The sequence below is a fragment of the Hemiscyllium ocellatum genome, chromosome 47, assembly GCF_020745735.1.
Source record: "Hemiscyllium ocellatum isolate sHemOce1 chromosome 47, sHemOce1.pat.X.cur, whole genome shotgun sequence".
NCBI lineage: Eukaryota > Metazoa > Chordata > Chondrichthyes > Orectolobiformes > Hemiscylliidae > Hemiscyllium > Hemiscyllium ocellatum.
Window position 1 is genome coordinate 11,443,132 of NC_083447.1, and position 12,013 is coordinate 11,455,144.

Consider the following 12,013-nt stretch of genomic DNA (forward strand, 5'->3'; position numbering starts at 1 on the left):
GTGGAAACAGGCCCTTCGGCCCAACCAGTCCACACCGACCCTCCAAAGAGTAATTCACCCAGACCCATTTCCCTCTGACTGATGCGCCTAACACCATGGGCAATTTAGCATGGGCAATTCACCTAACTAGCACATCTTTGGACTGTGGGAGGAAACCGGCACACCTGGAGGAAACCCACGCAGACACGGGGAGAATGTGCAGTTCCACACAGACAGTCGCCCGAGGGTGGAATCGAACCTGTGGCCCTGGTACTGTGAGGCAGCAGTGCTAACCACTGAGCCACCGTGCTGCCCCATGATATGCAAGTTAGGTGGGTTTGCCATGTTAAATTACCCATAGTGCCCAGGGATATGCATGTTAGGTGGGTTGGCCATGCTAAATTACCCATAGTGCCCAGGGATATGCAGATTAGGTGGGTTGGCCATGCTAAATTACCCATAGTGCCCAGGAATATGCAGGTTAGGTGGGTTGGCCATGCTAAATTACCCACAGTGCCCAGGGATATGCAGGTTAGGGTGGATTGGCCATGCTAAATTACCCATAGTGTCCAGGGATGGGTATAAAATGACCTTTAGAACGTTGGTGTGGGATGAATGACCACCTTCCACACTGTGGGAATTCTGTGACTGGGTTTGGTTTTGTCTTCTTTGAATCAGTTGAAGCCCACACAGGCAGAGCCTGCACATGGCAGATGGTGAAGGACAATGGCTTCTCTCCTGGCCAATTGCTGCCAGAAATGGGTGCGGGTACATGTTTTCCAAGGAGATTGCGATGTGTTGAATAAGCAGAGAGCAAGATGAACAACCTAGAGAAGCCTTTAGTGTTTTATTTTTTTTAAAGTAGGTACAATAGCAGCAGGGGATGATCAAACTCTCACATAAGCACGATTTTTAGTTTTAGCTTTCGGTGGTTATTGCTAGGGTCTCAGCAGGGTTGGAGGGCAGTGAATCTCTCCCAACTGCTACACTCTGTCTGAATCATCTTTAGATGTTTCTTTCCTCCTGGATAGGAGAACCGCATGTGAGACAATCCGTGTGGGAATTTATCCTCTTTAGCCAAAGGCGAAATTGTTTATGGCATATTACTACATTGGAACAGTTAATTAGTAATTTAACTGTGTCTATTACTCTGTTACGTTTTCCAACAGAAATTATTCTCAGTTCTTCCTTTTGTTGTATTTTAACTGTTTTTGAACAAATTGTGTTTTGCTTCTCGTTGAGTTGTTTGACCAGTCTGGGTTGCATCTGGAACACAGCACCTTACACTTACCTTTAAAATAAGAAACAGTTAGAACATAGAACATAGAACATAGAAAAATACAGCGCAGTACAGGCCCTTCGGCCCTCGATGTTGCGCCGATCCAAGCCCACCTAACCTACACTAGCCCACTTTCCTCCATATGCCTATCCAATGCCCGTTTAAATGCCCATAAAGAGGGAGAGTCCACCACTGCTACCGGCAGGGCATTCCATGAACTCACGACTCGCTGAGTAAAGAATCTACCCCTAACATCTGTCCTATACCTACCACCCCTTAATTTAAAGCTATGCCCCCTTGTAACAGCTGACTCCGTACATGGAAAAAGGTTCTCATGGTCAACCCTATCTAAACCCCTAATCATCTTGTACACCTCTATCAAGTTACCCCTAAACCTTCTTTTCAGTTAGGGTCTGGCCTTCCTTCTTAACATACTTTGAGGGGGTCTGGCCAGTTCTATAACACCAGTCACCAACAGTCACCAACAGTCACCAACAGTCCCACAGAATTCTTTCGCTCCGTCACAACACCTGTTTAGCAAAAGCCAACCAAAAATAAACATTCCAAACCAGATTTATAAATCGAAGCATTCATTTAAAGGAATCAGAGTGAAAACGTCTGGTGCTAGAAAAGCACGGCAGGTCAGGCAGCATCCAAGGAGCAGGAGTCATTGAGTCATAGAGATGTACAGCATGGAAACAGACCCTTCGGTCCAACCCATCCGTGCTGACCAGATATCCCAACCCAATCTCGTCCTACCTGCCAGCACCCGGCCCATATCCCTCCAAACCCTTCCTATTCAAATACCCATCCAGATGCCTCTTAAATGTTGCAATTGTACCAGCCTCCACCACTTCCTCTGGCAGCTCATTCCATACACGTACCACCCTCTGCGTGAATAAGTTACCCCTTAGGTCCCTTTTTTATCTTTGCCCTCTCACCCTAAACCTACGCCCTCTCTAGTTCTGGACTCCCCCACCCCAGGGAAAAGACTTTGTCTATTTATCCTATCCATGCCCCTCATGATTTTGTAAACCTCTATAAGGTCACCCCTCAGCCTCCAACGCTCCAGGGAAAACAGCCCCAGCCTGTTCAGCCTCTCCCTGTAGCTCAGATTCTCCAACCCTGGGAACATCCTTGTAAATCTTTTCTGAACACTTTCAAGTTTCACAATATTTAAAGTCTGGTTGAAGATTTGTAGCTCGGGTGTCCGTTGTTGTAGTTCTGTTCGCCGAGCTGGAAGTTTTTGCTGCAAACGTTTCGTTCCCTGGCTAGGGAACATCATCAGTGCTATTGGAACCTCCTGTGAAGCGCTGCTTTGATGTTTCTTCCGATATTTATAGTGGTTTGTTCTTGCTGCTTCCGGGTGTCAGTTTCAGCTGTAGTAGTTTGTATGTGGGGTCCAGGTCGATGTGTCTGTTGATGGATGTTCTTGCCGTTTCCGGGTGTCAGTTTCAGCTGTAGTGGTTTGTATATGGGGTCCAGGTCTATGTGTCTGTTAATGGAGTTTGTGGATGAATGCCATGCCTCTAGGAATTCCCTGGCTGTTCTCTGTCTGGCTTGTCCTATGATGGTAGTGTTTTCCCAGTCAAATTCATGTTCCTGGTTGTCTGAGTGTATGGCTACTAGGGATAGCTGGTCGTGTCATTTTGTGGCTAGCTGATGTTCATGGATGCAGATTGTTAGCTGTCTTCCTGTTTGTCCTATATGTTTGGACTGCACTATATAGGACAAACAGGAAGACAGCTAATAATCCGCATCCATGAACATCAGCTAGCCACAAAACGACACGACCAGCTATCCCTAGTAGCCATACACTCAGACAACCAGGAACATGAATTTGACTGGGAAAACACTACCATCATAGGACAAGCCAGACAGAGAACAGCCAGGGAATTCCTAGAGGCATGACATTCATCCACAAACTCCATTAACAGACACATAGACCTGGACCCCATATACAAACCACTACAGCTGAAACTGACACCCGGAAGCGGCAAGAACATCCATCAACAGACACATCGACCTGGACCCCACATACAAACCACTACAGCTGAAACTGACACCCGGAAGCGGTAAGAACAAACCACTATAGATACCGGAAGAAACATCAAAGCAGCGCTTCACAGGAGGCTCCAATAGCACTGATGATGTTCCCTAGCCAGGGAACGAAACGTTTGCAGCAAAAACTTCCAGCTCTGCGAACAGAACTACAACAGTTTCACAATATCTTTCCGATAGGAAGGAGAGCAGAATTGCATGCAATATATGTCAACCTTTCGAGCATAAGCCCTTCATCAGGAACATTCTTAATGAAGTTGACTCGAAACGTTGACTCTCCTGCTCCTCGGATGCTGCCTGACCGGCTGTGCTTTTCCAGCGCCACATTTTCCGACTCCGGTCTGCAATCCTCACTTTCTCCCATGTAACTGAATCACCCTCATCCATTCCCTTTGGTGACAGTAAGGAGATGCTGGATGACAGATTCAATAGATGTGAAGCTGGAAGAGCACAACAGCATCCGGGGAGCAGGAAGATCAACGTTTCGTGGCTAAAATCCTTCAACAAGTCTCTCCATTCCCTTTGTGAGTGTCTCTTGTACCTGCTGATGGTCTCCATTCCACAATACCTCCCCTCTGCTTTACCCTCCACTACCCCCTCCTCATGATCTCTCACCCACCCCACAGCGACCTTTCACCCATCACTATCTCTCCATCTTCACCCACCTTCTCCCCCACTTCCTCCAGGGATCCCTCCCTCCAGAATCTTTTCCCCTTCCCCCACCCTCCTGGCCACGACATTCCAGCAATACTCAGCTGGCGCTGGCTGACACCTTTTCCGAACCGGAGAAAGTGAGGACTGCAGATGCTGGAGTATCAGAGCTGAAAATGTGCTGCTGGAAAAGCGCAGCAGGTCAGGCAGCATCCAAGGAGCAGGAGAGTCGACATTCCTGAAGAAGGGCTCAGGCCCGAAACGTCGATTCTCCTGCTCTTTGGATGCTGCCTGACCTGCTGCGCTTTTCCAGCAACGCATTTTCAGCACCTTTCCCTAGCCTCCCACTTCCCCCCACCAACTCATTGTGTGTGGGATCTTGCTGACACTTTTACCACACTCTACCCTTCAAATGAAAAAGTTGATTTTGTACATCACTCGGAGTCACCCTGAGATCACGGAAGGCAGTTTACAAATGACTTCTTTGTACCAAGCTAAAAAAAAATCACACAACACCAGGTTATAGTCCAACAGGTTTAATTGGAAGCACTAGCTTTTGGAGCGACGCTCCTTCCTTCATCAGGTGGTTGTGAAGGAGCAACACTCCGAAAGCTAGTGCTTCCAAATAAACCTGTTGATCTATAACCTGGTGTTGTGTGATTTTTAACTTTGTCCACCTCAGTCCAACACCGGCATCTCCAAATCATGACTTCTTTGTAAGTTTTCTCCTTATGTTTCGAACCTGTATTCTGTTTATTGCAACGGGGTGGGGGGGGGATAAACAAATCACTTGCTCCAGAAAATGCTGTTAAAGCTTTAATGAAGTTGACATGTTTCTGCCTACAATTACGGATTTAAAGCGATCATATATAATGATTACAAATGCGTTTAACTCAGAACAAAGGAAAGACAATAATATTTTCTTTATATATTCCCAGTAAATAAATGCTTCAACAAGACCTGGCATCGACAATAATATTTTCTTTATATATTCCCAGTAAATAAATACTTCAATTATACCTGGCATCAGAAAACTGGAATAGGTTTCTAACAATTTCGGAAGGTTATTATTGACTTGACAGGTGTGAAAGAGCAGAAAAAGAAAACTATAAACTCTTTCTCCAATCACACAGCTCAAAGCTTCAGTAAGACCAGGTGCCAGAATATTCAATAACGTTTCCACTAAACGTATAGAATCACAGAGTCACCCAGCACGGAAACAGACCCCTTCGGTCAAACCAGTCTATGCCAATCAGAATCCCAAACTAAACTAGTCCCACCTTACCTGCTCCTGACCCGCATCCCTCCAAATCGTTCCTATTCATGTACTTAGCCAAACACCATAATTGTAACTGTATCCATCACTTCCTCTGGAAGTTCATTCCAAATATGAACCACTCTCTGTATAAAAAGTTTGCCCATCATGTCTTTTTTAAATCTTTCTCCTCTCAGCTTAAAGGTGTGCCCTCTACTCTTGAAATCCCGCCATCCTGGGGAAAATACAGCTACCATTAACTCTATGGATGCCACACATGCAGATGACAAGCAACATGAGTTCGACTAGGACAACACTACTATTATAGGACAAGCCAAACAGAGAACAGCTAGGGAATTCCTAGAGGCATGGCACTCATCCACAGATTTTATCAACAAACACATCGACCTGGACCCAATATACCGGCCACTGCAGCGGACAGCTGGAACTGACAACTGGAAGCGGCAGAGACAAACCACTATAAACGCCTGAGGAAACAACACAGAAGTGCTTCACAGGAGGCTCCCAAGCACTGAGGATGTCACCTAGACAGGGGACAAAACGTCTGCAACACAAATTCCCAGCTCGGCGAACAGAACCACAACAACGAGCACCCGAGCTACAAATCTTCTCCCAAACTTTGGATACCTCTCCCTATACAGAATTGTACTGTACTAGAACAGGCCATTCAGCCCATCAGATTGGCACCATCAATGCTACATTAAACTTAGCCAAGGGATATTATCACTGGACTGCTTAATCTAGAGATCTAGCAGCATTCTGGGAACCTGGGTTCAAATCCTGCTATGGAATTTGAGTTCAATGAAATATCCTGGAATTAGGATATGAATCTATTGCTAATTATTGGAAAATCCCATCTTATTCACTAATGCCCTTTAGGAAAGGAATCTGCCATCCTTACCTGGTGTGGCCCACATGTGACTCCTGACCCACAGCAATGGGGTTGGCTCTTTACTCCCCCTCTCTGGGCAATTAAGGATGGGGCAATAAAAGCTGGCCTGGCCAGTTACTCACATTCCTAATGAAGAACTTATGCTCGAATCGTCGATTCTCCTGCTCCTCGGATACTGCCTGACTGGCTGTGCTTTTCCAGCACCCTACTGTTTGACTCTGATCTCCAGTAACTGTAGTCCTCGCTTTCTCCGAGGATGTTGCCAGGGTTGGAGGGTTTGAGCTATAGGGAGAGGCTGAACAGGCTGGGGCTGTTTTCCCCGGAGTGTCGGAGGCTGAGGGGTGACCTTATAGAGGTTTACAAAATCATGAGGGGCATGGATAGGGTAAATAGACAAAGTCTTTTCCCTGGGGTGGGGGAGTCCAGAACTAGAGGGCATAGGTTGATGGTGTGAGGGGAAAGATATAAAAGAGACCTAAGGGGCAACGTTTTCACACAGAGGGTGGTACGTGTATGGAATGAGCTGCCAGAGGATGTGGTGGAGGCGAGGATTTGACACAATGAAGTTGATGGGAAGGGGGTTTAATCATGTAGCATTTGTTTTCCTTATTTATTCATTGGATGTGGAGGGTGGGGGCATTGGCTGGGCCAACATTTATTGCCCTGTCCCTAGTTGCCCCTTGAGAAGGTGGGGGGGAGCTGCCTTCCTGAACCGCTGCAGTCCATGTGCTGTGGGTTGACCCACAAAGCCCTGAGGGAGGGAATTCCAGGATTCTGACCCAGCGACACTGAAGGAAAGGCAAAAGTCAGGATGGTGAGTGGAGGGGAACTTGCAGGGGGTGGTGTTCCCATGTACCTGCTGTCCCTTGTCCTGCTGGATGGAAGTGGTTGTGGGTTTGGAAGGTGTTGTGTGAGGATCTTTGGTGAGTTTCTGCAGTGCATCTTGTAGATGGTACACACTGCGGCTACTGAGTGTCAATGAGATGACACTCATCTGGAGCTGTTGAGGATAAGAGGGAATGGAAAATTCTCGAAAGGCACGTTTCTTAAAGATGGCTACTATTTTCAGATTGCCTTCTGTGATTCTCCCATATAAATGTTTAAAAGTGGATCATTGCTTCTGCAATCTTAAAAAACAAAATTGTTCCCTGATTTCAGAGTCTGATTGGCACAATTGAAGATGGTGAGTAGAAATGTGCTGTCGGTTCTGAATAGCTTCGTTTAAATTTCAGATGTGACAATGAGAACATTGAGAGGTACTTATTCTTGATGCCAAGGTGACTGTGCCTGTCCTCAACAAATCAACGCTCGTTTCTGACGTCAGTCCACAATCACAGTGACCAGCTCATCCACCCTGAGCACCCTCATCGAGATTGAATCCAACCCAGTCAGTGAATTAATATCCTGATGGAAATGCACATTTAAATAACCTTAATACAAGTGAGACTTGGTTATATAAGTATTTTATAAGGCGGACTGCAAGGTGAACATTTTAAGTCTGTGAGGAGCCTCGGCACTTTTCGTAGAATGACAAAGCCCAAAAGGAGGCCATTTGGCCCATCGTGTCTTTCAAACAGGCATCTACCTGTGGATATGTCCACAAAAAGCAGGAGAAATCCAGCGCAGCCAATGATTGTCCTATCAGTTACCTCTCGATCATCAGGAAAGGATTGGATGATACTGTTGACACTTATGAAATTATCAAGTAGAATTTACTCGATGACAGCTGTCCTGGGGCAGCATGGTGCCTCAGTGGTAAGCATTGCTGCCTCACAGCGCCAGGGACCCAGGCTCAATTCCACCCTCGGGCGACTGTCTGTGTGGAGTTTGCACATTCTCCCCGTGCCTGCGTGGGTTTGCTCCAGTTTCCTCCCACAATCCAAAGCTGTGCAGGTTAGGGTGGGTTAGCCATGCGAAATTGCCCCATAGTGTCCAGGGATGTGCAGGTGAGGTGGGGAAATGCATGGTTACAGGGATCGGGTTGGGTTTGGATGCAATATTATTCCCTCACTCTCTCTCTCATTCTTTAAGCCTTTTCTTTTAAAAGCTACTGTTTGAACCATGGAATTCCCCAGAGTGTGGAAACAGGCCCTTCAGCCCAACAAGTCCACACCAACCCTCCGAAGAGTAACTCACCCAGACACATTCCCCCACCCTCTTATCCTATAGTTACCCCTGACTAACCCACCTAACTTACACATCCCTGAACACTATAGGGCAATTTAGCATGGCCAATTCACCCAAACCTGCACATCTTTGGACTGTGGGAGGAAACCGGAGTACCCAGAGGAAACCCAAGTAGACACGGGGAGAATGTGCAAATGGAGAGAGAGTTCTGAACCAAGTTTTCAATCACCTATCATACCAGCTGTCTATTATTTTTCTTTCACTGTCTTGGGAATGATGGTGGAGTGGTGGTAAGGGGACGGCTGGAGGAGGAGCGCCTCATCTTCCGCCTGGGAACCCTCCAACCACAAGGTATGAATTCAGATTTCTCCAGCTTCCTCATTTCCCCTCCCCCCACCTTGTCTCAGTCGGTTCCCTCAACTCAGCACCGCCCTCCTAACCTGCAATCCTCTTCCTGACCTCTCCGCCCCCACCCCACTCCGGCCTATCACCCTCACCTTGACCTCCTTCCACCTATCCCACCTCCATCACCCCTCCCCCTAGTCCCTCCTCCCTACCTTTTATCTTAGCCTGCTTGACTGTCTCTCTCTCTTATTCCTGATGAAGGGCTTATGCTCGAAACGTCGAATTCTCTATTCCTGAGATGCTGCCTGGCCTGCTGTGCTTTGACCAGCAACGCATTTGAATCGGTAATCCAGATGACCACTGATCTGTTTCTGCTGGAGCAGGAGTTATTCGAGACCCATCAGGCTGCACCAAGATGGCTCCCACATCAACTCCATGTTCCCATTCTATTTCCTCATCCACTACTTTCCGTTACAGTTCAAGATGCCATCCATCTGCCTTGAATATACTCAACAACTGAGCATCCATCACCCTCTGGATTACACAGTTTCATAATCCTCAAAAAGAGATCTCCTCCTTCCCCTACCTTCATCCTAAATAGCTGACCCCCTCACCAAGAGACTACCACCAGCGTGGTCTTTAGCCAGGGGAACTTCGTAGCCATTTCCTGTCAGGCCTCCGAAGAATCTTATGGAGATCAAATCAGATCACAACATTTTTTTTGGCTCCAGCCAGCAATGAGTCCATTCTCCTCGATGTCCACTCAACTCCTCGTGTGATGCGTGTGACTCCCCTCCCCCACCCGAAATTCAGGACTATTTGTGTTAGGCAGCACCACCCCGCAACCAGAATCTCTGATTGTTAGGACTCAGTGGTGAACTTTTCTGTTAATTAAACCAAACACACAGATAAGCTCACCCTGCCTCGTAATCTGTTAAAGTATGAGCGATAGAGAACTGCCCAAATTCCACTATTTAAAGAAAAATAGCAGTTTTATTCTTTAAATCTAAAAATGTACATTAAACAACAACTCTTTACAACTCAACACCCCCTTTCTCTTAAAGGTCTGTTATCTACCTCCAATTCTATAACAATATACTGATCCAATAGAAGCCCCTAATAAAATTACATCGCTTTAACTTTCAAAACCAGACAGTGGCTGTCGTCATCAGTGTCAGTCTTCTTCTGCTGTAGATCTCCCTGGGTCATCTTCGGTCTTTTGCTGCAAAGACGTTTCATGTGAAAAAGGTACTTTTGATAGAAGGCTTTGAATGGCAGTCTTTCTCGATGGCAGTTTGTCACTCTCTCTGACTAACTCTCCAAAATGCCGGCTTGTCTTATACCCAAAACGTCGGATTGTCTCATTGGTTCGATGTTGTCAAATCAGTAAAGTTCATATTCGATTGGGTTTTGGTATCCTGGGGCATAATTTACACTGATTGGTTAAATTCGAACTGTTGTGAACATAGCAGCCAAATGTTACATACGTTCAATTGGCCAGTACACTCTGAGACTGCTAGTCAGTCACATATCAAGAGCCTGCAAACACTTCCTGCCAACAACTTTCACTCTCTCTTAAAGGGACAGTACACGCCTTTAACCTCATAACATGATTCACCCTCTGTTTCGATTTAAAACACCAACAACCCCACTTTGAACTAACTGCTGAAGACTATAACACTTCTGTCTCCACGTTAATGGAGAAAATTGTAACAGGTTCAGAAGCTCCAACAATTTACATGAAGGTATGTCTTTACTCAATTGTTACTCTTAACACTGATTGAAATGATTTAACTATCTTTTGGTTTTAATTACTAGCACCAGAGCTTCAGAGAATTCACCGGAGCATAGAAGGTTGAGGTGTGACCTTAGTGACGTTTATAAAATCAGATAAGATGAATGATAGGTGTCTCTCCCCTCGAGTGGGAGATTTCAAGACGAGGGGGCAGATTGTTAAGGAGGGAGGAGAGAGACTTAAAAAAGAGTTGGGGGGCAAATTTAGTTTGGGATTATGTTCGGCATGAACTGAAGGGTCTGTTTGTGCGTTGTATGTCTCCATGACTTTAGGGTGGTATGCTAGCTCAGTGGTTAGCACGGCTACCTCACAGCGCCAGGGACCTGGGTTCGATTCCTGCCTCGGGTGACTGTCTGTGTGGAGTTTGCACATTGTCCCTGTGTCTGTGTGGGTTTGCTCCAGTTTCCTCCCACAGTCCAAAGGTGTATCGGTTAGGTTGGATTGCCTGGAGTGTTCAGGGATGTGCAGGTTCGGTGCATTAGTTACGGTAATAGGGTAGGGGAATGGGTGGGTTACTCTTTGGGGGGGTCGGTATGGACTTGTTGGACCAAATGGCCTGTTTCCACACTGACTTGTTGCAAATGGCTCTGAAGAATTAATACTGAGCGCAATAGCACATTGCACTGAGATTACATCATATGGATTTGAGGACAGATCCCGAATGGCCTGTTTCCACATTTCGTCCCATCTCCACTTGCCTAAGGTAGTAAAACCACCACTAGCCATCTCTCTCTCTCTCTCTCTCTGTAATGACAGAGCAGCCCTGTGGCCTGGTAGGAGAATGATAATTTTACTGTTACCTTTTCCTGTATGTTCCTATCGGTCCGGTCATTTGAAGGAAGCAAATCCGAGCAGGGCACTACCAAAATCCTCCTTGTCTTGCTCTTCCGGGAGGTTCCTCTTCCTTCTCCACTGCATGGCTTTAGGAAAAATGAGCACCCCCTCCCCCTTCCCTCCCCCCAACCCAGATCCTGATCAATAATCATCTCTCAATTAACAATCAAGTCGGGTCACAAAATCTCGTCATTTCCGTTGATTGGAAGTTTGTTTTTGGAACAGCCTGCTCCTCAATCTTGTAAGGTGCCTTGGGACATCCTCAGGCTTTGGCAGGCGCTACATAAATGCAATTTCTTTTTTTCCAAGCAGACTGATTCCTAGGATGGGGGGGACTTTGTTCACTGGGGGTGGGGAGGGTCTAGAAGAATGAGGGATGGGGGAGGAATCTCATGAAAACCCATAAAACTCCAACAGGACCAGACAGGGACGACACGGGAAGGATGTTCCCAATGAGCAGTGAGACCAGAGCCAGGGGTTTTGACGGTAACGATGTGGGGGTAGGACGGAATGGAGCGATGTGTCTTCACTCCAAAGCGCGGACGAGTCTGTGACGTTCTCTGCCATCGAAAACGGTTGAGGTGAAAACATTGAATGCTACTAAGAAGGAGTTAAATATAGTTCTTAGGGCTAAAGGGACCAAGGTGTATGGGGGTGAAAGCAGGAACAGGGATTGAGCTGGATAATCATATTGAATGGCAGAGCAAAGGGATGAATGGAGTTGGGACGTAATATTGCAGCTGTACAGGGCATTGGTTAGGCCACCTTTGGAAT